General features: G+C 41.4%; 1 protein-coding gene and 1 long non-coding RNA gene across 2 annotated transcripts in view; one reads left to right on the forward strand and one right to left on the reverse strand.

The window, feature by feature from the left end:
• LOC109291272 overlaps nucleotides 1–2281 on the reverse strand; it is a 7639-nt gene extending 5358 nt beyond the window's left edge. Inside the window, exon 1 of the long non-coding RNA XR_002095798.1 lies at nucleotides 2152–2281. This is a non-coding gene — a long non-coding RNA (uncharacterized LOC109291272). The remainder of the gene's footprint in view (nucleotides 1–2151) is intronic.
• The window catches only part of NRP1 (neuropilin 1), a 180954-nt gene that overhangs the window by 54883 nt on the left and 120646 nt on the right, over nucleotides 1–5425 (forward strand). The gene's annotated exons all lie outside the window — the stretch shown is intronic.

Consider the following 5425-nt stretch of genomic DNA (forward strand, 5'->3'; position numbering starts at 1 on the left):
GCTGGGGAACAAGGGAGGGGTCGGGGGGCTCATGGAGAGTGTAGGCCTGATCTGTGTGTGTAGGGCTGGGCAATATGGGCTCAAAATAGGCATGTGGTGCCAGGTGGAGGCAGTGTGGGGCCAGATCCTGGCATGTGGGGCTCAATGCAACTTATGGACTGACCTCATGCCACTCATCCAACCTACAGAGCCAAAAGATTGAGCAACCCTGAACTAGACTAAAAGTGCAGAGAAGTGATCCTTTTTATCTTCAGAGTACAATAATCACTGTTGCCATTACAGAGTAATAAGGAGTAAGAGAACTTCCTTTCGCCCCCATAACCACTTTCATAAGAGACAGGGACCATATGGCCCACTGTATTTACTGGCATCCCTGTTTTGGTCAGTATGATTATTACTGGGGAAAGTCAACCTGAACACTTCCCTGAGTGAAGGATATGCACATGTGGAATGTCTAGGCTGAGGATCTGTGGAAAGGGACAGTGATACCTTCACAGTATCACTCCCTACTTAGCAGAACCCAACGAAAGCCTCAAGTCCAGCAAACCTGCTGTTTCCCCAGAATCCTGGGAATATATTAATGCTGCCCTTAGATTCTCCACTGAAACGATTCCAAAGACAGTGGGGATTCGAAAGCAGTGTAAATCCTGCCAAAATCTTGCTGTCAGGAAGTGTGAGGGGGCCAAAGCTGAGACTGATGTAGTTCAGAGCAGAGTTCTCCATGGTTTAAGGGAATAATTCTCAGCAAGTTTTATGGAGGGGCTAAATTCCCACTCCCCCACCCCACCCCAACCCCCCAGTTCCTTCATAGGGGAAATACTCACTTATGGTTTTGATCTGGTACATATTTATGCAATATGGTCCTGATCCAGTTGTCACTGAAATCAGGGGGTGCTGGTTTAGGCATCTCTTTGTGTGTATATTTGCTTGTTTTCACAGGTGGCTGCTTCATATCAGGAGGGAGCTGTATAATATTCTTTAGGTTACACCTGTGAAGTTTGGCAGGAATTTAACTTTATTTTTCTGTTTTCTTTTAAAATAGTTTAGGCCATATCCATTCCTGAAGTTTTGGGTTGTTTTTTCCTGATGTCTCTGAATTTATACTCAAGATCAATCTGAGCCACTATCTGTATTTCCCTTTCTGTTCCTAATTATTGCATGCCTTTTTATATATATATATATATATATATATATAAGGCCTTTTTATGAGGGGTGGATCATTGGGGCTGAATTTTTTTGCATGGTTGAATTGGCCCATGCTTCAACTGTAACAATGCTCTGTCACTGTGCTCTAGGTCATATGGCTGACCTCAGCTAACAAGCTGTTCCTGTTTTTAGGCTACTGGGAATGTTTATTGGCCACTGTTTTCCTCCCTTCTAAACACATAGTTATTTCTTAAGACCCATATAAATCATAAGGTCACAAAACTCATAAAAATGGTGACATTCTCCAGGATACATGATACAAATAAGCTAACTTCAGGCTTAACAGCTTTCAACATCTATGGGATATTTTATCCTAATATAAATATATTTACTGAAGTTATAGTTATTTTTCATTTAAATAACAAATACAATAGAATGGTATTAAAGTTGCTTCATCAGATAAACTGTTTTATTTACCAGCTGCAATTTAACTGAGAGTCCCATTACAAAACCCCCTCCCCCCCCCCCCACACACACAGAGTAATTCCATACTAAACAGAGCTTAGAGCAAATAGTGAGCTATTTTCAATAAAAATTAGGAGTTGGTTTGTTTTTTAAGTAAATGACTTTGAGGATATTATTGATTTCCACATATATATTTCATTCAGAAACTAATCCTTACAAAGTGTTTGTTCTATAGTAGTATGTTGGATTGACTAGTTACACAGATGCATGCAAAACCCAGTTACAACTAAAAGAAAACACACTTTTTAGCCATAGAAGGTTCATTACTATTGTCTCAGCTGAAACCACATAAAACATTCTTAAAGCAGAAGTGGTAGTTAAGCTTCTGTAATAATTTTCATCCTAACATCCTGCTTCAGTTATTTTAAATTCTTTGAAATGTTTATCTGAAATAATCTCTCTCTGAAGGTGAACTTCTTTTGAAAAACTGAGCAAAACTGATTCAGCTCCTTTTGCATATAAGGAAAGTAAAATCTATACCTTCTCATTATTAAGAAAAAGATCTGGAGACTTTTTTTCATGCATCTCTGCAGCCAAGATTGATGTGGGTAGAACTGAAACTTGGCATAGAAATAGCCCTCACTAAGTAAAAGTTCTTTACACTGCTCTAGTGAAATATTATTTTGATCTAACTGAGCTGTAGCTCCTTGAAAGTTGCCTGCTGTGCATATTGCATAGTACATGCTGCCTAAGTTTTTTGTTCAGTGGATACAGTGCACGTATCAGAAAGATTCTGTACTTTGGTAACCTTATGACACAAAGAAAAGGTATGCATGATCCTGAGATTGCAAAAGACCCCTTCATTCAGCCCTGTATATCGTGGGTGGTGCAAAGTAGCTATACAGGGCTTCTACCCATTGTGTAAGGTGCTCAGAGGTGCTGCCTTTCTGAAACTATATTATGTGAATGGGTTAAGGAGAGCTATTTGCAGCTTCTCAGGTTCACAGGAGAAGCACTGCAGATGTTCTCAGCTGTGCTGCAAAGGGTATTTTGTGACATTCAGCTAAATAATTCCATTTACATGTACTTCACCATTCTCACTTCAAAGTCTTAGTGAAATTTTAAATTAAAAATCTGTCTTTCTTTTCAAGTAATTTAGGAAATGCCATTCAAAAATAAATGTTAATATATTTTACCTGATTCAGCATTCACAAATTAAGAAACATCAAAGCTTGTTTCTTTGTGAGTATACAGCACAATATAGGCTAGGTCAGGGGCAGGCAATGATTTTGGGTGGAGGGCTGCTTAACGAGTTTTGATGAGTTGTCAAGGGATGTAGCCCCACCCCCTTGTTACTATCTTGGGACCAGAAGTCCCACCTTTTAACCCCTGACCATTGCCACTCAAAGTCCTTCCCCTTGCCACCCAGAAATACTTCTTGGGGTGGGGGGAATGGACTGCCATCCTGTTACCAGAAAAAAACCAAATCTTACACTAAAAGTCAAACACCTACTATAAAAAAGTGTATACACAGCCCCAAATACCCTATTGCACCTTGCTCCCACCCTTGAGGGCGGAAGAGTGCAGTCCCGCCAGCACACAGCTTCTCCAGCACTGCTGCTGCCCACCCCAGCTCAACCCAGCCCAGCCCCCAACCAGAAAGAGCCTGGTGCAGCCCCAGGCCCAGCCTGCCCTTGCCCGTGCAGATCTGGGGACACATGCCCCCTGTATCTCCCAGGGAGCACATAGCAGCAGCAGCTGCACCCCCCAGATGAGCCACTCATGAGCCCTTACCCAGCTGTGCAGCACCTGCCCCAGTCCCAGCCCCACTCCTTCCCTCACATCTGTGTGCACTCCCACAGAACACAAAGCGTATCAGCCCATCAAGAAAACAAATGCCTCTCTCATAAGTTCAAACTCTTCTTAAACAGTGTTTTCCAAGGCGTTTGTAAGAACGAATGGAGGGACATTATCAGCTGACCGACTGATTAGTTCCAAAAAGCCTTAAGTGGGCACTGTTCTGTCTGCCTTTGTTCCAGTGAAATTGGAGACACACACACACACCTCTCTGAGAATTAGCTAGCATAGGTGGCATGACTAAATGCCAGCTGGGCTCTGTGCTGCTGGGAATCCTGCTTGAGCAGTGAGACAGGGAAAGGTGGAGCAGGGGGAAGCCAGGCAGACACTGCTGTGCCTGCAGTCTCCACCTCTTTCTCAGCCAGCCATGGCTCTGACTAGGGAGGAGAGGGGCAGAGCCAGCCCTGCTCTCTGAAGCAGACAGCTGAGCCCCAGGCTGAAAAGCATGCTGGGATGCCTGGGGACTTTGATTTAATTTAAACCAGGAAGGGGTCTGGGACAGAAGTTTAATAAATTAGTTTGACCCAAATCAGTTAAGTCTGATTCTACATTCAACCAGGTTCATCTTAAACCAGTTTCAGCCATTTTGAAGCTGGTTTATGTGCACTGAACTGATGTTCTGTTACAGGGTTAAACCAGTTTCTGATCACTTAAAATAGGTTATGTGTAATTTCTGTCCCTAGCCATGATGTTTTTCAAATAATACAATGTAATAATACAACGCTTACTTTACAATGTAAAAATCTATATACTTGTATACACATGTATTGTCCTCTAGTATTCTGCTACTATGGGTATGCCAAGCTAAAAGGGCTTCTGCCACTTACACCTACATCTTCTATACTAAGGCTCTGATCCACAACAGAGTCCACACCTGGGTCGGAGTCTGTTTCAGAGTCTGGTGCAAGATCAGGGCCAGGCTGAAAAAAGCAGAGTGATGTTCCACGCTGGAAAACCACACAGTGGCTTTTGATTGCTCAAAACTGAGTCCATAGTGTTCTCTTAACATAGCTTCTAAATGGAAATACCTGTATAGATATTTATGACTTTACTGTGCTATTACAGCTTCACTATATGGTTGCCATGGAAAAAAATTACCATAACCTGTGTTCTAAAGCAGATCTGTATGTCCATAATTTTCTCCCTCTTTTACTCTAAGTTTCTTTAAATATGGGTGTTGCTCAAAGAGGTTGTTGACTGCCCACTGGGGACTAATCTTTGAGGATTTCAAAAGCTAGGAACTTATTTTATGTTCTAAACTCTCACAGCTTCTGTGAAAAGCTAACATCTACCAAATACTTTTATGAACTGAGCTCCAAAGGTTATGATTAATATACCACATAGATCCCAACAGGATAATTATAAATTAATAAGGAGTTCAAAACTCCCAAATGGAGTGATATGAGGTTGCCATCACTTAAAAGTGTTCCTTTTTTAATTTTCAAAGAAAGAAGAGGGGATCACGAAGATTCTGATCTCATTTCAGTGCAAACCTTACTCTGTGCTCTTTTGATATTCCAGGAGGAAACCTTGATGGTTTCATAGCTTACCAATTAAGAAGGCTTTTTAGTGAATTCAGAACTACATGCTATCAGCATTAATGCAACTGCAACTCATTAAATCGGTTTGGCACATCAAAAGACATTTTAATTGACTTAATGGTGTGTGTGTGTATATGCACATGCACACGCGTGTGTGTATAAAAGCTTGTTTTAGCTCTGTTACAGAAAATAGCACTAATTAGCTGGTTTTCAGGAACTGAACTAATGCAAGACCTTTTATAGCCTCAATCACAAGTATTCTATAGCTTTAAAAAGTTTCCGGGTTTGCACTGAGTCCATGCTTAGAGGGTAAATCTAACTCCAGTTAAAACAGATGGCCGTTTTTCTACTGACATGAGTAGGAGTCAGATCAAGCTTAAGTGGTTAGAACACCGCACAGGGAGTCTGGAGATATG

This window comes from Gavialis gangeticus, unplaced genomic scaffold (genome assembly GCF_001723915.1).
Source record: "Gavialis gangeticus isolate Ggan-Ray unplaced genomic scaffold, GavGan_comp1, whole genome shotgun sequence".
NCBI lineage: Eukaryota > Metazoa > Chordata > Crocodylia > Gavialidae > Gavialis > Gavialis gangeticus.